The 25,143-nt window shown below is 41.2% G+C and overlaps 2 long non-coding RNA genes across 4 annotated transcripts; both read left to right on the forward strand.

The window, feature by feature from the left end:
- The first annotated feature begins 1,174 nt into the window (after window positions 1-1,174).
- Window positions 1,175-5,758, forward strand: LOC123760126 (uncharacterized). 2 transcript variants are annotated; one of them, XR_011228775.1, is made up of 4 exons: window positions 1,175-1,214; window positions 1,465-1,668; window positions 1,945-2,099; window positions 5,361-5,758. It is a non-coding gene; the product is annotated as an uncharacterized lncRNA (long non-coding RNA). The 2 variants fall into 2 exon arrangements; XR_011228774.1 differs by having other exon boundaries at window positions 1,185-1,668.
- Window positions 5,759-9,569: 3,811 nt separating this feature from the next.
- On the forward strand, window positions 9,570-19,488 carry LOC123763427 (uncharacterized). 2 transcript variants are annotated; one of them, XR_011228777.1, is made up of 4 exons: window positions 9,570-9,608; window positions 9,940-10,081; window positions 10,509-10,597; window positions 19,259-19,488. It is a non-coding gene; the product is annotated as an uncharacterized lncRNA (long non-coding RNA). The 2 variants fall into 2 exon arrangements; XR_011228776.1 differs by lacking the exon at window positions 9,570-9,608 and having other exon boundaries at window positions 9,826-10,081.
- The last annotated feature ends 5,655 nt before the right edge of the window (window positions 19,489-25,143 follow it).

Genomic DNA, 25,143 nt, shown 5'->3' on the forward strand with positions numbered 1-25,143 from the left:
AATTGAATGGTTTGAAAGGTAATAATCCAATAAGAATGGTCGTTAGTTATACTAGCGTCAGTTGGCATACACCGCCATTGCAGCAATGTCCTCTCTCCCCATTGTTACATTAAAGAAAGAGTTATTTAAATAGAAAAAATTATAATGGTGATGCCGTTGCTACATTTGAAAGGCAAGTAACGAACTGTGAGTGTACGGTACTGTAGTGTTGTGTCCTATAGTGTATTGTACCGCTGTGTAGTGCATTGTACTGCACTGCACTGTACCGTACTGTATTATACGTACTGGACTATACTAGTTTAAGATAAAAACGAAGCACTACCTAATAAATTGCCTGTAACCTACGTTACCCCTGTATAGTGAACCCATGTCTTTGTTATTTTTAAACAACGCTGTTTGTCGACCCAATTGTATTTGTGCTGCTTTTTCAGCCATGTTCCCCCCCTTTATTATCTGTATTTATATTTGTTGTGAACACGTTATATTTGTTATACTCAGTTAGTATTAAGCTCTAGTTAATAATGTTTTTCATGGCTGAAACGCTTTGCGTAATAGTGGCTTTAGGCCTTGTATGTACTAGCTCTATCTAGAAAATCATAAATCTTTGTAAAATCTCTTGAATGTATGTACCTTACCTGAATAAAGATGTATTTATTTATTTATTATTTATTTAGACTGTACTGCACTGCATGATACTGTTTTATTGTGTACCATATTGTACTGTACCATACTGTACTGTATGGTACTGTACTTTTGTGTAGTATACAGTACTGTACTGGAGTGGCCTGTAGGGTTCTGTACTGTACTGTACGGTACTGTACTACACTATACTGTAATGTGTTGTACTGCACTTACAGCTTGAATAAGTATTCTTATTATTTAATCATTATAATAATACATAGTTAATAATAATAAGTAATCAAAAGTCATAATTTGTGAGTGTAAAGTCAAACATTGTTTCTCGTCCATATGGTATATGTATGTTTCTCATACATTGGGTATACATTTTGGTGTATATATTTGAGTTTCAATAAATAATAGTCATGAATTACTAGAGTATCCAATTAGGTGGAGCCGACCAATGAGAGTAGAGGTTGCGAGAATGTGACGTCAATAGAAAATTAGGAACGTGATTGGCTGTTGAGTCGACTTGGTGGGTGAGGCTCGACGGAACTTTATTTTGACCCCAGTATTGGCATAGTTGTGGTGTACAAGTTAGTGTTAGGGCGTGATGTTACTCTGAGCTGGTACCCCGTTACCCTTTGGGGTTGCTAGGGCTGACAGACCCCTTAGCTTACTCATATTGTACACCCGCAAAACGCCAATACATAGGGTCAAAAATATATATTTCACAGCAGCCGTATATACCCTCTTTGGGGATTATATATCTATAGGCAGATATTTTAGTGTTGACCTGTAATCAGTACTATAAATGTGTAGTGAATTGTAATGTTTGTTTTTCAGCGTTATTAAGTGAATGAGGTAATGGTGGGAAGACGAGGCATCGCGTGAAATGAGCCGACTGGTGATTTAGGAAGGTGGAGGATAGAATAAGGTTGTGGTGGACCGATGAATAAAGTCGGTGGCGAGCAGAAGGTGGTGGCAATGTCCCGGTTTGGCAAGATGTGCTGCGTGAGTTAGCATCTATGATGGCGGTATGAGTTTAAGGCAAGTAGTTATTGAATATCTAGTGTAAGTTTAGAGGCCTGTGTAATAGGATAGCGTAGTAAAGCGAGACTGAAGTGGTTAATAGTATTAGATGCTCAGAGGGTGTCAAGGCGACAACACCTGCAAAACTCGTTGACTATCTATGTGGGATCTATGCTTTTAATTTGCATTAGAAATTGGGAGCATAAAATTAGTTTAGTGAATGTTGCAATTAAAGGTATGGTATAGGCATGATTGAATAATTTATATTGATAACACGAGGTTGCGTTGTTGCAGGTAATAGCGGACAGATATGCAGGACCCCTGGGTTGTCTGGAAGAACACGGAGACGCTTCAACTGCCCTATTCGTGAAGACTTTGCAGTGTGTGACTACGATTGTAGAATAATCGTGGATAGGTTGGAGGTTTGGCCACTTTGCTACAGTGTAAAGGTGAGCGTGTTAATATTGTGTTGCCGCCTCAACGTTACATTGAAACCGAGAGTAGTTATCACTTAAATGTTGTGGAAGTTGAATGTGACAGGAAGTTAGTTTTGCAAGAATTAGTGTTAACTCCGTTAACTATTTATAAAAGTGGAAATATAAGTTAGTGCAAGTGTTGAAGATATAATAATTTGGTAAGTTTGTCAACGATGACTAAATATTGACATGTTAAGTAATTAGTGTCCCATGGAGAAGTTGGTGCAATAACACAAAGTAGGAAGTGATAACATGTTAGTTTGTTGTTAATGGGAAACTGTATAGACCGGATGAGTAAGCATATTAAGGTGTTAAAGCAAGTTTTACATGCTAAGGTAGGGTTTAGTTAATAACATGGCCACTAAGGCAAGTGTTCCGGGCCTAACGCCGTCGTGTGACCCACTCTAGGTGTAGCAAAGTAAATGTATGTGATGACGATAGGGCGTGGTGGACGGGATTTACTTGCAATTAGATTAGGTGGAAAAATGTATAAAAAAGGTCTGAAGGCAGTAGATTGGGGGGTGATGCAATAGGTAAGTGTGTTTTGGTTGAATCACGAAGTTGGAGGGGATGGTATGAGGTGGACATTGAGGTGTTAAGTTCGAGTTTGACGAGTACTACAGGCATAGCGGGGCGCTCCTACAGTGTTTTCATTGAAAAGTGAAGCGCCTTAACCTGTGAGTCAGTGGTGTAAAAGTGTTCATTTTTCGACTTTTATAAACAGTTTTGCTGCAGGATGGTGTTGCTTCCGGAAAAGTTAGGACTACTGAATAACTGTCGATAGGGTTTTGGCTGACGGTTCGCGCGTCGTGTCTTTAAAAGTTGTTGGTAGTGGTGTAGTAAACCCCCCCCCCCCTCACCAAGCGTTGAATGGGGAGTTTATGTACTCTGGTAACCAAACCACTTTAAATAGACATGAGGGGGAACGTTTGAAAATCCGTTGCTTGGTGTAGTCTTAGTGACGTAGACATATTTAGCTGTAGGTTGTTTGACGTACAGCTGCTAGTAACAATAACCATTAGAATATTTAATAGGAGTAAGGAATAGTTTATAATGTTACTGCTATGAAATAAGCGTGACCTCCTTGATAGGAGGAAGTCATAATATGAAGGTTTAAGAATGATTTGTTGTTACATGGAGGGAATGTAAATGTTGCGGTGGATTAATTTGCACTGGAGACGAGGCTGTTAAATGTGTAGGTGGGTGGCGACATTACGTGGTGGTGGGTGTAGGCGGTGTGTATTAATATTGGTGTAAATTGAAAACTGTAATCAGGGTAGCGCGTGTTGTAAGTAATATAGGCAGAAGTGAAAGGAACATGTCCTGATTGTTCGTCCTTGAAATGTAAGTGCGTTGTTAACTTCAGGTAGAGGTTCAGGTATTGGTCCAAGGGGGTGTTGGCTGTCGTGTGTAGCAGTAAGTATATTGGTGTTTAGTTGATTTTGTAGTGTTAATTGAGAATTGTGTACTAGGAAGAGATGTGCCTGGAGAAGTAAGCGGGAATGTGTGGTGATATAGGTATTAGTAAGTAGTTGTTTAGCAGTTAATGTTGGCTAGGCAGAAGTGTAACAGGAAATGAGGCTGAGGGGGTTAAATTTGCGGGATGACTAAACCCCGAGGAGGGGAAAAAATTGCGTTTAGCACTGCAATTGTATGTATAAGAAACGGATAGTTTTTAGGTGGGTGTGGTTTGTCATGGTTGCGGTTTGAATGAATTGTATATAAAAGTAGGACTCGTCAGAGGTTGAAAATGTTTCGCTATGTATTATAGTTATGATATAAAGGGTGTTAAGTTTGTCAACCTAAACGAAATTAATAACCAAATTGTTTTGCTAGATGTTGAAATATACTGAAATGTTCTTCATTGCGGAAATTTCTAATTTAAGTAAATGTCATTGGAGTGTTCGTAGATGGTTGTAGGGCCGAATAGGAAATGTTGTCGATGATAAGTTGATTGATATTATTGATTTTGAGGATGGTAGCGTGTGGAGAGGTTGTGGCTGGGCGGAACAGAACGATGAAGTATCTTTGTGGAGAAATCCGCATTGGGTGGAGACGACGAGCAACGCGACGGTGGCGAGTAATGGAAGAGGGCGTGACCTTGTAGTCTGTTTATGATGACCTTATAATACCCCTCACTGTTGCCTATGTCGTGCTTTGACTTTTACTCCTCCTGTACCTCATATTCCCCTTCACCCATCTCCGTCTTTCTGGTCAGTTTTGTCGGCTGCAAAATTCTTTCGGTTAGTATTACCAATATTTCTCCTAGTATTCCATCTTTGGCCTTCTGTGGAGGGTCTCCCTTGCTAATTTTTTTAAATCCCTGAGCCACATTACTAAAGCTTTTACCCCTTCTACAGTTCAGAAATGAGTTTTCCTTGAACACTTTTCTTCAGACTCCCATTCATTTCCATCTTCACTGATGGGTCTGCGATTGCAGACAGTGTAGGCCATCACATAACTGTTATTTCCTGACCATATATGTCGCCTGCCTCTGGAGACTTGGCATCTTCAAGGCAGAACTTTATGGCATTCTCTATGCTCTGCTTTCCGACTATCCCTTGCAGTCGCTTGTCCCTCGATCGATTTGTTTGTGAATTTGATAAATTTGGTATCGTTCGCTTTGTGCGTTTCTGTTCTCATATTGGCATCCTTATATTTAACGGCGTCTGATTATTCCGCCCAGTTGGTGCTACATAGCCTTCCTGGTTTGGTGCCTCCTTTTGATAATTACTTAATCTATATAGATGCACATCCAAATGTAGTTTGTACCTTACCTGATGTCATTGTGACCTGACCACATACTGCTAGGATATTTCCAGGTGTTTGGTTAGTAGCGACAAACTAAATGGTGGCGTATCGCCCACACTATAAAATAGAATACAGTAATAAGATTTTGTCGTCTGATCACATAACTAGACATTTGATACTTTGCCTCATAGTTGTGAATTGCCAATATGGATACATACTGACAGTAAAATATTTTTGATAATAAACGGAACAGATTTTTTGAATGTTTAATTAATGACCAAGTGTTTGGAGCAGTATCCCTAGCTTTAAAAGTAGATTTACAAACCAATAGGATTTTGATAGTGTTTAGTTGTCTATTTAGTGTAGTTCATCGCCTGTAAATACAACTAGGACAGTAGAGCATACATGATATATTGTATTTTTACTTTCCCTAAGTCATGGTACTATTGAATGAATCGTCATTCATAATTTTATTACTTTCAGGCCTTGGGAAAGAAGGTAAAGAGGAAGGCAGTAAGAAGGAAGAGGTGGTTTCTGATAAAACCAAGGATCAAGATAAGGATGATGCCATGTCTGTTGATTAACTGGTGTCCATGGATATGTTTGCCTTCAATTTTATATATTGTTTTACCATTGGATACTTATGCATAGATTTGTAAAGGGACCTATGACCTCACTGTGGAATTGTATGTCAAAGGTATTCCTTTAATATTTATCAGTTAGGAGATAGTGATATGTGCCATTATTACAAGTGTACTGTCAGCATCACATTTTCATTATTGTATTAGTTGAATTGTAATGTACAAGTTGGGAATTTTGAATGTAGTTTTGATAAGTCTGAAACAGCAGACTAATAGAACACATTAAATAATATACGCAAACATAGTAGTGTTTATAACCTTTAGTAATGTTCAACAGTTGTGTGCACAGTAATAAGTGTGTGGTTTGTTACTTGGAGTTACGACCAAGATTGTAATACATAGTTTTATGTTTTGTATATGTACATGGACTGTAGGCATTCATTTGTAGTGAAATCTCGTGGCATATGGTTCAGTACATATTTTGTACAATACATAAAAAAAAATATTACAATAACATATTCGATTATACCTAGATCATTATATATATTTGAGATGCATATCCAGATTATATAATATATAGGTAATCTAGAATAATTTTAGAATACGTTGGATATTTATTATATGTATAGTTCGGGTAATTATTCTAAATAAATAATTATCCTAGCTCTATACCTACGTGTTATATAATATAAATAAATGAAAACTCGGACCATCATGACCGGACAGAAGGAAGTGATAGCCGAAGCTATTTGAAGCACTTCCCCCTGCCGGCACTCAGATGGTAAGCTTGGGCATAGGATTTTATGTAAGCCCCTCATTCTTTAGGAGCACACAAATGGTAACAAGCCTGAATGGTCCCCAGGACTATATGCAACTGAAAACTCAGTTGCATATAGTCGTGGGGCGAGGTAACATGTCCTGGTCTGACATTGGGAAGAGGGTCCTGGCTGGACACTACCTCGTGACTGTTCCTGGACCTACTCTGGCATGGGTCGGTGGGTGGACTTGAGATGTGAGCAAGCGTCTCGCAAGTTGTTGCATATTTTGCTATCTGAAGAGAACAGAACTGAAGCAAAGTGGCAGAAGTTAGGTACAGCTAACGTACAAATCCCCTATCAAAATTTAGTATTATAGAATATTAAATGACATTGAATAATCGTAACTCAAAAATGTCTAATATTGACTAATAGTTAATATTATTGCATAATAGAAAATATTGAATAATGGATATTATTGACTAATAGAGTAAATAACATTCAATATTAATTTCATAAATATTGATTAATATATCGATTATATTATTGAATAATAATATTGAAGAATATAAATATTGAACAATATTATTCAATACTAACAGTAGCTGGCAACGCGTTGCTGAGCCAGAGCAACCTTCCTTGTTCCCACCATTTCCCCCTCACCGTCTCCTGGGCCTCCCAACCATTCCCCACTCCCTCGTCCGATGCGTTCCCAAATGGTGTGATGTTCCCATCAGAAAATTTGGAACATAACGCAATCTGATGTTCCCATAAGTGAAATATAAGAATTGCAGTGAAAAAAAGGAATGAAAAGATGAATTATAATCATGAAATGATTGGTATGGTAAACAACACGGCTCAATTCCAATGCAATTCACAGAAAATAATGAAATTGAAATGCAAATAGATCCGAATGTATGTAAAATCCAATTATTGCAAATCAGAAACATTGAAATGGAATTGTAACATTTAGTAGAGTATGTGTGTAGCTTTGACATGCAAAAGATGGTGGAGTTTTGAAGAAAATCATAGTTTTACCTGTCACAGGTGTGGCATCTATATAGTAGGTATATAAAAAAGACGCGGCTACTCAAAGGCAAGGATGTGTCAAAATTTCAAGCCAATTGGTAAAGAACTTAAGTTGATTATAGGTTATGCACAAACGAACATTTTCATTTCTATAGATTGAAGAATATTAATAAATAATGAAGAAAAAATTAGGATTTATAGTAGGATTTGTAATAGTATTTTAAGGTAATTTCTAGTATAATTTTTAGGGGATTTTAGTTAGATTCCTTGTAGGATAGATAGTTGAATTGTAGTAGGAATCAAAATAGTTTTTCTAGTATGATTTTTTGTAGGATTGCTCAAATGATTGAGATTTGTAGTAGGATTTATAGGTGATTTTTATAATGATTCCTAATAGTATTTCTAGTAGGAATTTTAGGGGATTTTTAGTAGGATTTGCATTGGATTCTCAGTAGGATTAGTAGTAAAATTTAAGTGTTTTTGAGTATGATTTTAGGGGAATCGTAGTAGGATTTGTAGGAGTTTCTATTAGGATTTGCATGGGAATTTCTAGTAAGGATTTCTTTGGGAATTTGTTGTAGGATTTGTAGGGTAATTTGTAGTAGGATTTCTAGAGGAATTTATAGTCGGAATTCTTTGGGAATGTTTAGTTGGATTTCTAGGGGAATTTGTAATAGGATTTTTAGGGGAATTTCCATGTAGAAAATCTTTCACTGTACTTGTATGTACAAATCAGTACAATACTTTGTATTATACTCTGTATTGTATTTGACTTTCCTGTAATGTATTGTAGTGTACTGGTCTGCACTATGCTGTACTATACTATAGTGTTCTGTAATGTACTGCACCCTGTACTGAAATGTACTGTATTGTATCCTGTACTGTAGCCTTTGGTGCACTGTCCTATACTGTATTGTACTTTACTCTAGTGAACGGTACTGTAATGTATTGTAGGGTAGTGTACTATAATGTTGTGTACTTCAATGTATTGTACCCTGTACTTTACGGTACTGTATCTAACCTTACCTAGCATACCCTAGCCTAGTCCAGTGTAGCGTAGCTTGCTTAGCTTAACTATAGCATAATATAGCGTCATTCTCTAAAAAAGGACTCACAAGAGTTCAAATGATGAAAGTGTAACGCACAAGATCTATATTATTGAAAATGACTGATCACTTTGCATGTGTAAAACACTACTTGATTGCATGTTAAATAATCGTTATTACTAGTGGCAATGTGCATGTAAGGCTTAAATCGCGTATATAAATATACATTGGTGTTGTTTAGAGAGGAAACTGAACCGGTTGAAAGGTAATAATGCAATAACAATGGTCGTTAGTGATAGTAGCGCGTACTAGTGACTTTACACGATTGTAACCTCCTTGTATATAAATAAATAAATACTAGCGTCAGTTGCCAAACAGCCATTGCAGGAATCTCGTCCCTCCCCATCTCACGTTTAATTTGTGATTATTACGCGTTGTTAGGTTCAAGAAACTGTTATTTAAGTAGGAATTTTTTTAATGGTGATGCCGTAGGTAGATTTGAAAGGGAAGTAACGAAGTGTGAGTGTACGGTAGTGTCCTATAGTGTACCGTACTGGTCTGTAGTGCATTTTGGTGTACTGCACTGTACCGTACTGTATTATACTGTACTGCACTTCATTATACTATTTTATTGTGTAGCATATTGTAGTGTACTGTACGGTACTGAACTTGTGTGTAGTATTCAGTACTGTACTTGAGTGCCCTGTACGGTTGTGTAGGGTACTGTACTGTACATTGTAGTGTAGTGTACGGTAATGTACCTTGTAGTGTACTGTACTCCACTTTAGTGTAGTGTACTATACAGTACTGTACTGTTCTGTATTGTACTGTGCCCTTCGGTGTTCTGTATCATACAGTACTGTAGTGTAATGTAATGTATAGTACTGTACTGTCTTGTACGGTAGGGAACTGTACTGTACAGTACTGTAATGTATCGTAGCGTACGGTACTGTACTGTACTTAGAGCTTGAATAAGTATGAATATTATTGAATCAATGTAATAATATTTATTTAGTACTAATTAATCGAAAGTCATCATTTGTGAGTGTAAAGTCAAACATTGTTTCTCATACATTTGGTATATGTATGTTTCTCATAAATTGGGTATACATTTTGGTGTATATATTTAAGTTTGCATAAATAATTGTCATGAATTACTAGAGTATCCAATTAGGTGGAGCCGACCAATGAGAGTAGAGCTTGCGAGAATGTGACGTCAAGTGAGAAATCGAAACGTGATTGGCTGTTGAGTCGACTTGGTGGGTGAGGCTCGACGGAACGTTATTGTGACCCCAGTATTGGCATAGTTGTGGTGTACAAGTTAGTGTTAGGGCGTGATGTTACTCTGAGCTGGTACCCCGTTACCCTTTGGGGTCGCTAGGGCTGACAGACCCCCTAGCTTACTCATTTTGTACACCCTCAAAACGCCAATACATAGGGTCAAAATTTCAAATATCTATGTTACAGCTGCCGTATATACCCTCTTTGGGGATATATATATATATATATATATATATATATATATATATATATATATATATATATATATATATATATATATATATATATATAGGCAGTTAATTTTAGTCCTGATCCCTAATCAGTACTAAAAAAATGTATAAATATGTATTTGTGCTGTTATTATTTTCAGGGTTATTAAGTGAATGAGGTAATGGTTGGAAGAAGAGGCATAGCTTGAAAGGAGCCTACTGGTGATGTAGGAATGTGGAGACTACCGTTGTGATGGGACTAGTGGTGGACCTATGAATCAAGTCTTAGACGATGCCGAGCAGGTGGTGGTTGCAGATGTCAAGGTTTGGCTAGATGTGCTACTTGAGTTAGCAGATATGAGTTTAAAGCAGTTATTAATACCTAGTTAAAGAGGCATGTTAATATTTTATTAGGATACCGCACAAAGCCGTTAAATCGTGTTCAGGGGTTCTTTAGTCTTTTAAATTTCAAACTGGACGACCACTTAACTTCAGTCTCACTACATATTTATTAATAGTATTAGGCGTGTCAGAGGGTGTAAACCCACAAGTAACAGCTGCAAAAGCTGTTTACTCTCCAGGTTGTATATGTGGCTTTAAAATATGCATTTGAAATGAGCAGCTACATCAAATCACCTTTCAGTAGGTGCAGGTTGCAATTAAAGGTCTGGTATAGGCATGATTGAATAATTTATATTGTAGCATCAGGTTAACTGTTGGCTTGTTGCAGGTAATACCGGACCGATTGGCAGGACCCCTGGGCTGTGTGGAAGTTAAACAGTGAGACGCTTCAACTTCATTATTCGTGAAAACTTGGCAGTAAGTGTCTGAGTATTCTTGTAGAATTTTCGTGGGGATAGGTTGTAGGTTTTGCCACTTTACTACAGTATAAAGGTGGTTGTTTCTTTTGTGGCTGTTTGAATGTCGCAGTGAGGCGCCAGAGTAGTAAATTGTGGAATTTGAATGTGACAGGAAGCTAGTTTTGCAAAAATTACTGTTCACGTTGTGAAAGATTTATTAATGAAGTTGAAATAAAATCGTTAGTGTTGGTGGTAGTTTTGGATATAATCATTTCCAAATTATCAACGATGAGGTTAATTTAGTTAACATGTAAATTAGTAAGTGTTGCAGGGATAAGTGGCTGCAATAACACAAAGTAGGAAGTAATAACATTATTCAATTGTTCGTTTCCCAATAGCAATTGAATAGAGCGGATGAGTATGCATATAAAATACCGCGAAAGACTCATAACGTCGTTCGATTAAGTGTTTGACCGTACCTTACAAAGTGTTAAAGCAAGTAGTTAATAACGTTGGCAGTAAGGCAAGTGTACCGGGCTTAACGCAGTGGTGAATATTGAAGCGGCACCCACTCGAGGTCCAGGTAAGTAAATTTACGTGATGACAATAGGGCGTGGTGGACGGGATTTGCTTGAATTTTTTTTTTAGTTTGAAAAATGTAAAACAATGGATGAAGGGAGTAGATTTGCGGCATGCAATAGTTAAGTGTGTGGGTGTTGTGGAATAACGGAGTTGGAGGGTGATGGTACGAGGTTGACATTGAGGTGCTGAAATAAGTGGCAGTTTGACAACTACAGGCATATGGGGGCGCTCATAGGGACGGCTTTCATATAAGTGAAGAGCCTTAACATGTGAATCATAAAGTTGTGTAAAAGTGTTGACTTTGAAATTGTTTTTCTCATTATATAGAAAAATCTATAAGCAATATTGCGCTCTTCCTCTCCTCGTCCTTCCCACCTTCGTCACTCTCTCAACCGTTTCCAGGGCTTGGACCCTGATACGCCCACTGCCCCCTCCTCTGTTCCTTTTGGATCTGTCCCAAAGGGTGCCCCTCCTGGTTCTGTCTGGGGTTCCCCTTGTTTTTTTTTTTTTTTTTACTGTCATGTCTCCTGTGTCTTTTTCCTCGTCTCCCTCCGATCCTCCTTCTCGTCCTTCTCCTCCGTGTATTGAGTCTCCCCGCCGCCTGTTGGTGCGGGCTGATGTCCATCGCTCTCCTAACGGCCGTCGTGTGTGCTCTCGTTCAGCTTCTGTTGAGACGCTGGAATCCGTTTCCCAGTACCTAGTTGCTGGGACACCTGTCTCTTTAGTCAGAAGCGTAAGCCTGGCTCCGTCCTCCCCGGCGGCTAAGAAGGCTTCGCTTTCTTCCTGGGCCCCTACTTTTGGCTGTATTGCTCCTTCCCATCCCATTTCAGTGGTTGCGCCCCCCCCCCCTGTTCCTGATATTGAGGTTTCTTTGGCCCTCGCTTCCCTCTCGGTTGCTGTTCTTGCTGAGGTGCGCTCCCCTCTATCTACCCCTCCCCTCTCTTCCTCCTCCGGACCCCGGCCGCCCACCTCTGGTCTGTTCTCCAGCTTCCTTCCCTCAGTCTTATTTATTTTATTTATTTATTTATTTATATATATACAAGGTACATTGGGTTTGTGAGAATACATTGGATAGTACAGTAATTACATTCTTGTAAAGCCACTAGTACGCGCAGCGTTTCGGGCAGATACTTAATCTAGCAGATAATTTTAAGTAGGTAATTTCAATCAGAATTGATAAATGAGATACATTACAAGAGAAAAATGAGATGAGATAAGTATATTAAAACAGTTATATTAAAGCTCTGATTACATTGACAGCTTGATTAGTAATTTCAACAAGATTAATAGACACCATACAGCAGATTGACAGCACATATAAGACAGCAATGATCACAATGGTAAGGATGTTCAGAATGGGTACATAAAGATTGGGAGACTGGGTAGCAAAAGATAAAAAAGATTTATAAACACCATACAATAGAATGGCAGCACATATAAGAAAACAGCAATGATCTCAATGGTAAAGATGTTCAAATTGGGAACAAAAGGTTGGGAGATTGGGTAGCAATAGATAGTGCAATTTTAAGGCAAAAAGAGAAACTATGAAGATGGAATTAGGTACTTTTTAGTATTGCTTTTGAATGATGTAAAAGTTGGACAGCTTTTCAATTCAGTAGGGAGCGAGTTCCATAAACTGGGTCCCTTTATTTGCATAGTGTTTACAAAAATTAAGTTTAACTCTGGGGATATCGAAGAGATATTATTTCTGGTGTGGTGATAATGGGTCCTATTACATCTGTCCAGGAAGAGTTTCAGACAAGGATTTGCATTTAAGAACAGGGTTTTGTAAATGTAGTTGACAAGAGAATTTGTGGAGTGAGATTGTTTAGCATGTTTAGGGAGTTAAACAAGGGGGCTGTGTGTTGTCCGAAAGCAGAATTTGATATTATTCTGAGAGCAGATTTTTGCTGGGTGATGATGGACTTGAGGTGGTTTGCAGTGGTTGAACCCCATGCACAGTTACCATAGTTGAGATGGGGATAGATTAGTGCATAATATAGAGCAGAGTTAGGAACATATCTGATTTTGGAGAGTATACCAACTGTTTTAGAGGCTCTTAGTTATGTGTTGTATGTGGGTACTGAAGTTGAGTCTCTTGTCTAGGAATATGCCAAGACTTTCCATCATTTTTATTGCTAATGTTTACATTGTCAATCTGAAGCTGAATTGCATTTGTAGATTTGCTTCCAAATGGGATGTAGTAGGTCTTTTCTGTTAAGTGTTAGTTTGTTGGTTGACATCCATAAGTGGACTTTTTTTAGTTCATTATTAACATCATTTAGTGTATGTGGGTTGGGGTTGGAGTAAATGAGGGTAGTATCATCAGCAAACAAAATAGGTTTCAGAGACATTAGGCAGATCATTAATGTATATAAGAAATAGTAGGGGTTCCAAGATGCTGCCCTGAGGCACTCCAACGGTTATTGGTAGAATGGGAGAGATTATATTATTGATGGCTACACATTGGTGTCTATCACTAAGATAGGATTGGATATAGTCCAGTGCATGGTCTCGGATTCCATAATGATGGAGTTTACATAAGAGGTAATCGTGATTAACAGTATCAAAGGCCTTTTTCAGGTCAATGAAGAGTCCAATTGGAAACTCATTTTTGTCAAGGGCAGAGTAAATTGTATCAAGGAGACTAATAATTGCATCGTTGGTACTCTTTTGAGAGCGGAAGCCAAACTGACAGGGGCTAAGAATGTCGAATTTTACGAGATAGGAGTAGAGCTGTTTGTTGATAATTTTTTCAAATATTTTTGATAGTATGGGTAGGTTCGATATTGGTCTGTAGTTATGTCTGACGGATTACCTCCTTTATGAACTGGCGTTACTCTTGCGTTTTTAAGGATATCAGGGAAGGTATGACACTCAAGGGATTTGTTGAACAGCAGAGCTATAGGTGGTGCAAGGGCATGGGAGGCGCTCTTGTATACAATGGATGGGATTTCACTGATGTTCCCAGCTTTGGTTTTTAGTGAGTGTATGATGGACACAACATCTGACTGGCTGACTGGTGAGAGAAGAGTAGTTTGGATAGCTGCCTGAGAGATGTGTTGATGTGTCTGAGTCTGTGGGATTTTACTTGCAAGGTTAGCACCAATCGATGAAAAAGCTATTAAATTCATTCGCCATTTCTAAGTCAGATGACAGTGTAAGGCCATCCTTAGTGTTATCTGGTTGTGGGAGTGTTGTTTAGTTCCCAGGATGTTAGAGATGGTATTCCATGTGCTTTTCAAGTTGCCTTTTGCTTCTTTGAATCTAGTCTCATAATATGAAAGTTTTGCTTTTCTTATGATACTGGTAAGCACTGATGAGTACCTTTTAACTACTTCCATTGAAATTAGGCCACTCTTAAATTTCTTTTCGTATTCATGTTTTTTGATTGATTTAATTATGCCACTTGTGAGCCACGGGTTATTTTTTCTTTTATCAGTTACTTGTTTGGTAAGGAGGGGACAGTGAGTGTTGTAGAGGCTTAGTTTTGGAGAGAAAGAGGTTAGTTGATGAGTTTATATCCTGTGAAGTATTAAATTCAGATTCCCAGTTAATATTGTGAAGTGCATTAGAGAGATTGCCAAAAGCTGATTCACTATGCAGCCTGAATGAAAGTTTTTTGGTTTCTGGTGGTGATGTGTCAATGTTTGCTATGAGGAAAGTAGGATAGTGGTCAGTTGTTCTGTCATAAATTACCCCAGATGTAAGGGGAGCTGTTATATTAGTCCATAGGTGATCCAGGGTAGTGGCAGATGTTTGAGTGACTCGGGTGGGCTTGGTGATTGTGGGGATTAGCATACAGGAGTACATGCTGTTACGGAAATAGTCAACTTGAGGGTTGTTTTGAAGACCCAGGTCAATATTGAAATCACCTCCCAGAATAATGTGATTTTTGTCGAGATTGTTATTTATAAGATTCCTTACATTGTCAGAGAATAAAGCTGTTGGTATTAGGAAATCTATAGATGGCACCGATTATCAGGGAGGATTTAAGGGATTTACTGGAGAACTTGGCAAAGGTATATTCACAATAGTCGTCTCTATCACTAATGACACTATTGCAAATGACACTATTGCAAATGAAGGTATCTTTGTAATATATTGCTGTACCGCCACCTTTTTTGTTAGGCATGCAGTTATGAATGGCTTTGTAACCAGCTAAATTGTAGAGTTGGGTATAGTCATTACTTAGCCAAGTTTCTGTTAAAATGATGAACGATAATTTAGTGCTGTAAGTAGTGCATTTATATCATAATGTTTACCAAGTGATCTAACATTTTGATTGTAAACTGATAAGCAGGTGCTATTTAGGAGTTTGTTTTTTGCAAGATTTGCTGTGTAATACCTGCAATGATGATGATCAATGTGCTGATTAGTGTGGATATGGGACAGATTTCGATCAGGATCAATATCAGTAAGCATATAGATAAGAATGTCACGATACAATAAGATAAGCAATTACAGGAACAGATGAAAACTAAATCTGCTGTAAAATAAAGTAATTATGGCAAAACACAACAATATAATATAACAATACAATAAGAGCTTACAAAGTATTGAGTCTGCTAAAATTAGAATAATTATGGCAAAACACAACAATAAATGAAAGTAAACAAAATTGAAACAATTAGAGGTAGAATTAAGGTCACTAGATAGCCATGGAGGATACACAAGTTTGGTGGAGAGAACAAAAAATCAGTAGACTGTCAAGATGAATATATAAAAAAAATTTGACAAATGATAATTGTAAAGTAAAAATCTTAAAGATAATAAATTTTATTTAGCTTAGTTTTAACCTATGATTAGTATGAACTTAATTAAAAGAACAAAATGAGATCAATAATTGATTTCAATAAATGACAGATCAATACAAATTTAAAATATAAATGGAATAGGGTAAGATTAGATTTAAGAGTAAAATTTTACAATGAAACTGAGGTAGATGCTTGCATAAGTGCATGGAGACTTGATGGATTATTTAGGAAATTATATGAATGAGAGAACATTAGGTAAATGGTAAGGCAGGGACAGCACCTTAGACAAAGTTAGATTAAGTTAGGTTAGGCTCAGGCACTGAAAGTTATTTTAAGTACTGGCATTGGTCGGGTTCAGGTTTTCAGATATGCCACAATCACTTAAGAAGGCCAGGAGTTGTTGGTCACATTTTATTTCATATCTTTTTCCTGTACTTTCCTTCTTCGCAAAAATCGTACCATTCCTAGTGTAGCACTGCTTGATAAGACCAGGGTTATGTTTGCTAATTTGACGCAGCCTGAAGAGGAGGGATCCACGCTGCTTTGTAAGACACTCATTTATAGAGGTTGGCTTTTTGCTTAGCAGCTGATTGTATGAGGTCAAACTTCGCAGAGGGATTTGCAAGTTTGATGAGCATTCTCCTACTGTTACGGGGATTGTTTTTATCTATCCTAATGGCCGATTTGATTTGAACATTGACACTGATCTTTGAATTAATTAGGGTGTGGGCTATGTTACAGCAATTCTCACCTTGTTGTTCATCAGGTAGATCAGTAGAGCTAATTATCAGGGAGTCATGAAGTTGTTGTTGCTCTTGGTCATCTTCGGAAGCCGCCTGGTGAATCTGAAGGAGATTGATCTGTTTTTCCAGCTTTTGAAGGAGGTCACTTTGAGCTGAGAGGGTTTCTTCGGCCTGAATCTTATGTATTTGATCCATTGCACCATTTGCAACAGATTGTAAGTTGAGAATTTCTTGGTTGTTGTTCGTCAACGATTCAAGGAGGCGGTCTATGGTATGTTGTTGTCGGGTGACTGTGGCTTGGAGGGCCGAGATAGCTTCAGATTGCATTTTCACAAGGTTGTGCAGTTTCTGAAGCCATGGATTACTTCTGAGAGGTTTGAAGTTTAGACAGGGAGCCATAGATTGAGTGAATTCTACAGCTAGAGATTCGAGGTGAGTTGAAGGGGGGGAGTGAGGAGGGGGAGCGGATGCTGTGTTTACCAACATCGGTGAGGGTTGCAGCGTTGCCAGTGTTTCATTCAGATCTCTAGGAGTAATGGATCCAGAGCGAGAGGCACTCCTACCTTGCTTGTTATGTTTGGGCATGTTTTCGGCGAATAGATTCTTGGTAGTGTTTCTAAAGGTAGATACTTGGTGAATTATAGTAGGGATGGGCGTATAGGGAACACTTGGCAGAAGGGTCGTAGAAAGGCAGGCGAAAATTGGTTAATTTTGGTTGATTACTGTTGAGGTTCACTGTGAGTTATGGCATATTAAGTCTCCATGCACTTAACTCGTGCTGGGCAGCAGTTAGGCCATGCAACGTTGAGTGGAGACGAAATTAACACGAATTTTCAGCAGCAGTGTCGGAGCCGGTGCCACCCGCCAGCGTTTCCCGCCATAGAAAGCGGGTCTTTCCTCAGTTTACCCATAGCCCCTGATCCCGAGCCTGATATTCTTTAACGTGCTGTGTTGCTCTTTCGCCTTTGTTTCTTCCTTGTTCTGTCTTTTCTCGTTTCGTCGAAGTATATTCTTGAACGTTGTGAGTTTTTACGGCAATTTCCTCGAACTCCAAGTTCCAATGTCGCGGTTTTGGCCCCTTTGTGTCTGTCTCCAGGAGCTGATGCTTGGTGCTCGTCCTGGTCGTTTTCGTGGCTATTCGTTCCTCCTCCTCCCGTGGTACTGTTGTGGGGACCGGTTGCAGGCTGGTAATTCATGTGCTGTCTTGATTCGCGCTGATGTTCCCTTTGTCCGGTTATTTGTTCTTTCCCGTCTCCATTGTTGTGCAGCTCGTATCTGTTTTTGGGAAATGGTACATTTTGTTCCATTTATCTCCCCCCAGTGTGTCGCTTTCTGTTCCTGATTTGAAACACCACCTGGGCTCCTTGCCGGAGCCTGTGCTCCAGCTTGGTGATTTAAATTGTCGTGATTGTGTTTTGGGTGATCTTCTGACGAATACCCGAGGTCGCCTTGTTGAGCCCTTTATCCTCTGTTCTTCCCTGTCTCCTGAATTTTGGTGAGGCCTTGGACTTGGACTCTGGGACTCTTACCCTTTCCTGTCTTGATTGTGGTTTTCTTCTGTTTACTTAGATTTCACGTGGCAGATTCTTGATGACCTCCATGGCAGTGATCATTTCCCCATCCTTGGTTCCTATTTCTCTTTTGTCCCTTCTCTTTCCTTCCCTAGGTGGCAGTTTGCTAAGGTGGACTTGAACGCATTTACCCTCAGTGCTGCTCTCTCTGACCTCTCCCTCGTGCTCTCCTCGTTTTTCATGTGTTCAACGCTGCTCTCCGCTCTATTCCTCGCTCTTCCTGTGTTGGTCCGCGGAAGTGCGTCCCCTGGTGGAATGCGGATTGTGCTCGGGCTGTCCGCTGTAAGCGTGCTGCCTGGAAGAGGCACCGCCGTCGGCAGACGGGCGAATCTTTTGTTTCGGAAAGAGTGCGGTGGCCCGTAGGGCCATCCGTACGGCTAAACGTAAATGTTGGGTATGTTGTGTCTCAACAAATACATCGGAAACTCCTGTGCCCCAGATCTGGAAGCGTATCCGGAAGCTAGCGGGCAAGTTCGTTCCTAATGTTTCACCGGTCCTTCACCTCGGTGGTACTGTTGTGGCGGACCCGTTGCAGGTCGCTTCTGAATTTTGTTCGCACTTTTCTTGTTAGCTCTGGTGTTCATCTTCCCCCAATCTTTCGTTCTTCGTAAACCTGTCCTTGAGTCTCGTCCTTTAGATTTCTGTACTCGTCTTCAGCTTCCCTATAATGATCCGTTCTCTCTGAACTTCGTTGTGTTCTTCCCCCCCCCCCCCTCCATCCCCAACCTTTTTTAGTTGTCTTGGTTTTTCCCGCAAAAGTTCTGCTCGGGTTGGTAGTTACCATAGTTCGCTACAGACTAGTTTCCTGGAAGATCTTTTTGTCTTCCTTTCCCCTGTGCCAGTGTTCCTTTTCAGAGTTTTCCCACAGGGTATCAGCCTGGCTTTATCCATTAGACACTTGCCCAGTTCGGTTCCGGAAATGTGCCCCTCCTCTTAGAAAGTAATTCCAGCAGTGCCCTTAAGGGGTAGGTTCCTTGCCCGTCACGTTCATACTGCATGCTCCCCCTTACTGCCTTAATACTTCCAGAACCGACTACGGAAGGCGCACAAGGTACACCATTGATGAACAAGGAAAAGGGATGGAGGCCGAGGGCAGACTACTGCACCCATGAGGTCGACACACATCCCTAGTTACAGCGGGCAGCCGCCGCGTTCGCCCTTCGGGGTTGTCGGTGCTCCGCCGGAACCCCCAAAGTGATAAGCCTGCAGATAGCTACGAAATAATCCCATGAATTGTAATTAGTGTAATGAAATTAATGCAACTTTCATTTACTACCTATAGATGTAGTTAGTAAATTATTTATACTTTATAATTATTAATTATAATTATTCCTTAATACTTTATTGTTATGCACTTAGTCAGTAATTATTTATTATTAATCGTAATGAGCAAATATTTTAAATGAATCAAATAATTAGTATAATGATTAGCTATTATATAATAATACTTATAAAATAAATATTTATTAATTTGTAACAAATATAATTACCATTATATAAAGAAATAGATATGAATAATACCTTTTGATGTTTGTAACATTGTTGAATTTGTTTATAATAAATATTTGTAACTTGTCCCAATAAACATACTTGAACTTTAATACATGCTCATTCGAGTGTCAACTTATGGATAACTATAGAAATAAGGAAATAAGTAGTGTACCACTTCAAATTGTTTGGATGTGTGATATTATTATAGACATTATACCTCGGAGCTACAAGAATTTAGCCCCAAGATTCAAACATTTTTATGCTGTGCTTAGTATATTAAACTGCAATGTTAAATGGGATTTTTGTATTGTGAATTGTACTGACAGAATTTGTGCGCCCCCTTGAGGTTCTTGAAGTCGAGGGGAGTAGATATACCCTAAACTACTCTATCCCTTTCAGAAGTAGAGTAGTTTAGGGTATATCTACTCCCCTCGACTTAAAGAACCTCAAGGGGGCGCACAAATTCTGTCAGTACAATTCACAATACAAAAATCCCATTTAACATTGCAGTTTAATATACTAAGCACAGCATAAAAATGTTTGAATCTTGGGGCTAAATTCTTGTAGCTCAGAGGTATAATGTCTATAATAATATCACACATCCAAACAATTTGAAGTGGTACACTACTTATTTCCTTATTTCTATAGTTATTGATAACTATCGAAAGAACATTATGTATTAAAGTTCATGTATGTTTCTTGAGAAATGTTACCAAATCACGAGTAGCTTAGGGCATTTCTACCCATCCCCGGCGCACAACTTCACTGAGTACAAATACAACAATCCCATTTAACATTTCACGTTAATATACGACTATCTAAGAGTATATTCGTGTACATCCACCGCACTAAATTTTAACACATTAACGCTCAAAGATAATATTCTCACTCTACTTTCTTCCATGATTAATAATAAAACTATCTTTGCCCTGTCCGTCACATTCCGTGAGATACGAGATTTTCTCGGACAGACTCTCCCAACACAGTAACTATTGTGCAAGTGAGGAGAAAGCAAAAATGTTACAAACATCAAAGGTATTATTCATATCTATTTTCTATTGTATTTCTCTATACCGTTTTACTTTAACCTTTGTTTCAACATTTGTCACTACAGAACGTTGAACGATAACAATACTAGAAAGTTAATTTTCTGAGGTTGGAAGAAAACGTCCTCAGATTGGGAACTTGTTTATTTAAAATGGTCAATAAATTATTTTATTATATATTAATAAATATTTCATTTATTATTATAGATTAATGAATCAAATAGGTAATCATTATACTAATTAAAAATATTTGCTCATTACGATGAATGATAAATAATTATTGACTAGTGCATAACAATAAAGTATTATGGAATAATTATAATGAATAATCCTTAATTATCACGTATAAATCAATTACATTTAATACCATTTAGTACTAGTTGCGATTTCAGTTTTATGGACTACCCCCCCTCCCCGCTCAGCTCGTTGTCGCCGTGTGGGGGCTTCGTGGGCGGCTGCCGGAGTGTGATGCTCCTTAGGACAGTCCTCTGTCCTTTTCTAGCCTTGTGCTCCTGCTGCCGTCCTCTCCAATTCTGCTGGGCACCTTTTCCTTCTGTTTCGTTTTTCTCCCCCCTCTTCTCCTATCTGCTTGCCGTTTCCTGCCGACCTTTTGCTCGTTCTGGTTCGTCCATGGACTTCTTCTATTTTGACGCCCGGGTGCTTGAGGAGGCATACTCATGCACCCGTAGAACTGCAGTACCCGACGTAGAGAGCGAGGGGAACCTTTTGTCAATCCCCACTTCGTCACTGAACCCGATCTCGACGGACTGTCGGTTTCTTAAGGTGGCGTTTGTGGGGCGTATACTCACGACGCACCCCTAGGAGGCCCCGACAAGATCGGCGATAGCTTCTTGTTGGGTGTCCTGCCTCTGATTGTGGCTTCATGGTGGGTGTGGGGGCACATTTGTGAGTGAATTCTTCTTTTCGTCAAGATGATAACCCCTGTTTCGGCTGCTTCTGGCTTACCTTCTCAGGCTCGTGGGGTGGGCGACCAAGCCCCCGAGTCGGTCCGTATTGGAAGACCGGGCTCTGTAGCCTCCGCTGCATTGGGCCCCGACCTTGCTCCTCCTTTGGCCTCTCTGACTCCTTCCCCTGGCTCCCCTCCCTCCTCTGTGGTTGGGTCGAGCCCCAAGCCCCCAGTGGTGACTACCTCGTCCCCTGGCGCGGCTCCTTCTCTAATTGTAACTACTGCGCCTTTTAACCCCTCTCTCTCTGGGGGTTCTCACCGCCGTCCTCGTCACGGCCGCCCTCGCTCGATTCCTTCCAGTTCTGCTACCTATCAAGCCTTGTTTGGTCCCGCTTCGTGGGCCAAATAGTTTGATCTCCTCCCTCTTGATTCTGCGCCTCCTGACGATTTCTCCCTTCATAGACATCTCATTGATTCCGTGGATGCCTCCATTACTTTCAACCCCACTCGTCTCGGTACACGTGTCGTTGCTGCTCCTTCTCAGGATGCTGCTTCCCGCTTGGCTGCCTTATCCTGCCTTGGCGAGACCCCCGTTCGGGTCTCGAAGAACGCTCAGTTGAATGCCAGTGTTGGCACTATTTTGCTCCCGCCCCATGTTGCAACCGCCCCATGTTGCAACCGGTGTTCGGGACCTGCGCGACTGCCACGACGATATTCGACATATCCTCGCTGCCCAGGGCCATTCTAGTCTCCAGGTGGACACGTTTACTCGTCCCCCTCGTGGTAGTCGCCGTCAACCCCTCCGGGTTGTGAAGATTACCTTTGATGGTAGGACCCTTCCACCCTCTGTCATTCTTGCTGGTGCCAGGTGCTCTGTCCAGGAGTACATTCCTTCTCCTCGGCTCTGCAACAAGTGCTGGAGGTTTGGGCATGGTTCCCTCCGCTGCTCCGGGACTGTCTCTCTCTGTCCTTTGTGTGGTGGCGAAGGTCACTCTAAGTCGGAGTGCACTTCTCCCCAGGCTCGTTGCCTCAACTGCGGTGAGGCCCATCCTACCTTCTCCCGTGCGTGTGTCCATTACAAGCTTGAGGCAGCTGTCCTCAACCTGAAGCACCGGGAGCGTTTATCTTTTCCTGAGGCGAGGCGCCAGGTTCGCCGGCTCCCGCCTTATGCTAATATCTCTTATGCTCGCGTGTTGCGCTCTTCCTCTCCTCGTCCTTCCCGCCTTCCTCAGACTCGCAACCGTTTCCGGGCCTTGGACCCTGATGCGCCCACTGCCCCCTCCTCTGTTCCTTTGGGTTCTCTCCCGAAGGATCCTCCTCCTGGTCCTCTGTTTGGGGTTCCCCTTCCTTCTACCCGGTCTGTCGTGTCTTCTGTGTCTTCTTCCTCGTCCCCCTCCGATCCTCCTTCCCATCCTCTTCCTCCATCTATCGGCTCTCCCCACCGCCTGTCGGTGCGGGCGGATGTCCATCGCTCTCCTAACGGCCGTCGTGTGTGCTCTCGTTCGGCTTCTCCTGTTGAGACACTGGAATCCGTTGCCCGGTACGTAGTTGCTGGGACACCGGTCTCTTTAAGTCAGAAGCGTAAGCCTGGCTCCTCTCCTTCCTCTTCCCCGGCGGGTAAGAAGGCTTCGCTTTCTTCCTCAGCTCCTCCTCCTGGCTCTATTGCTCCTTCCCCTCCCGTTTCAGTGCTTGCGCCCCCTGTTCCTGCTATGGAGGTTTCTTTGGCCCCTGCTTCCCTTTCGGTTGCTGCTCTTGCTGGGGTGCGCTCCCCTCTTTCTACTCCCCCTCCTCCTGCTGCTGTCCTTGACGGCTCCTCTCCGTTGTCTCCTCCTCTTCCTCCTCCTCCAGACCCTGCCCGCCCACCTCTGATCTGTTCTCCCGTTTCCTTCCCTCCGTCTTTGCTCAGTTTACCCATGCCCCCTAACCCTGACTTTGCTGACACTGATCCCGACCCTGATATTCTTTAACGTGCTGTTGCTCTTTCGCCTTTGTTTCTTCCTTGTTCTCTGTTTTTGTCCTTTCTCTTCTCGTCGTTGTCCATTCTTCAATGGAACGTTCGAGGTTATTACGCCAATTTCCTCGAACTCCAACTTCTGATTTCGCGGTTTTCGCCCCTTTGTGTCTGTCTCCAGGAGCCAATGCTTGGTGCTCGTCCTGGTCGTTTTCGTGGCTATTCCTTTCTCTCCCCCCCCCCCCCCCCCAGCCATTGCTGGGGCTTCTAATTCTTCTGCTCTCTTGATTCGGGCTGATGTTCCCTTTGTTCCTTTACTTTTTCCTTCGCCTCTCCATTGTTCTGCTGCTCGTATCTTTGTGGGGAAATGGTACACAGTTTGTTCCATTTATCTCCCCCCCTAGTGTCCCGCTCTTTCTTCCTGATTTGAAACACCTGGACTCCTTGCCGGAGCCTGTGCTCCTGCTGGGTGACTTCAATTGTCGTCATTCACTTTGGGGTGACGTTCTGACGAATACCCGGGGTCGCCTCCTTGAGCCGTTTCTCCTCTCTTCTTCCCTGTCTCTTCTGAATTCTGGTGAGCCCACTCATTTGGAACTCTCGGACTCGCACCCTTTCTTGTCTTGATCTTTCTCTCTGCTCTTCTTCTCTTTACTTAGATTTCACGTGGCAGGTTCTTGATGACCTCCATGGAAGTGATCATTTCCCCATCCTTGTTTCCTTTTTCTCTTTTCGCCCTTCCCTCTCTTTCCCTAGGTGGCAGTTTGCTAAGGCGGACTGGACCCTATTTTCCCTCAGTGCTACTCTCTCTGACCTCTCCCTTCTGCCCCTCTCTCGCGCTCTCCTCCTTTTTCATGACACTGTCTTCAACGCTGCCCTCCGCTCTATTCCTCGCTCTTCCTCTCGGGGTCCACGGAAGTGCGTTCCCTGGTGGAATGCGGACTGTGCTCGGGCTGTCCGCTGTAAGCGTGCAGCCTGGAAGAGGCACCGCCGTAGGCAGACGACCGATTCTTTTCTTTCGGAAAGCGAGTGCGGTGGCCCGTAGGGCCATCCGTATGGCTAAACGTGAATGTTGGGCATCTTATGTCTCAACAATTACGTCCGAAACCCCTCTGGCCCAGATCTGGAAGCGTATCCGCAAGATAGCGGGTAAGTTCGTTCCCGATGTTTCACCGGTCCTTCACCTCCATGATACTCTTGTGGCGGACCCGTTGCAGGTCGCTTCCGAACTGGGTTCCCACTTTTCTTCTGTTAGCTCTGGTCTTCATCTTCCCCAATCTTTCCTTCTTCGTAAACCTGTCCTTGAGTCTCGTCCTTTAGATTTCTGCACTCGTCTTCAGCTTCCCTATAATGATCCCTTCTCTCTCTCTGAACTTCGTTCTGCCCTGGCCCTCTGCGGTTCTACGGCGGCGGGCTCCGATGGTATTCATTATGAGATGCTTCGCCATCTCCCTCCGAGCACGTCTCAGTATTTACTGAGTCTGTACAATCGGATCTGGGAGTCGTCGTCAGTCCCT

Source organism: Procambarus clarkii, chromosome 16 (assembly GCF_040958095.1).
Source record: "Procambarus clarkii isolate CNS0578487 chromosome 16, FALCON_Pclarkii_2.0, whole genome shotgun sequence".
In the NCBI taxonomy this organism is placed as follows: domain Eukaryota; kingdom Metazoa; phylum Arthropoda; class Malacostraca; order Decapoda; family Cambaridae; genus Procambarus; species Procambarus clarkii.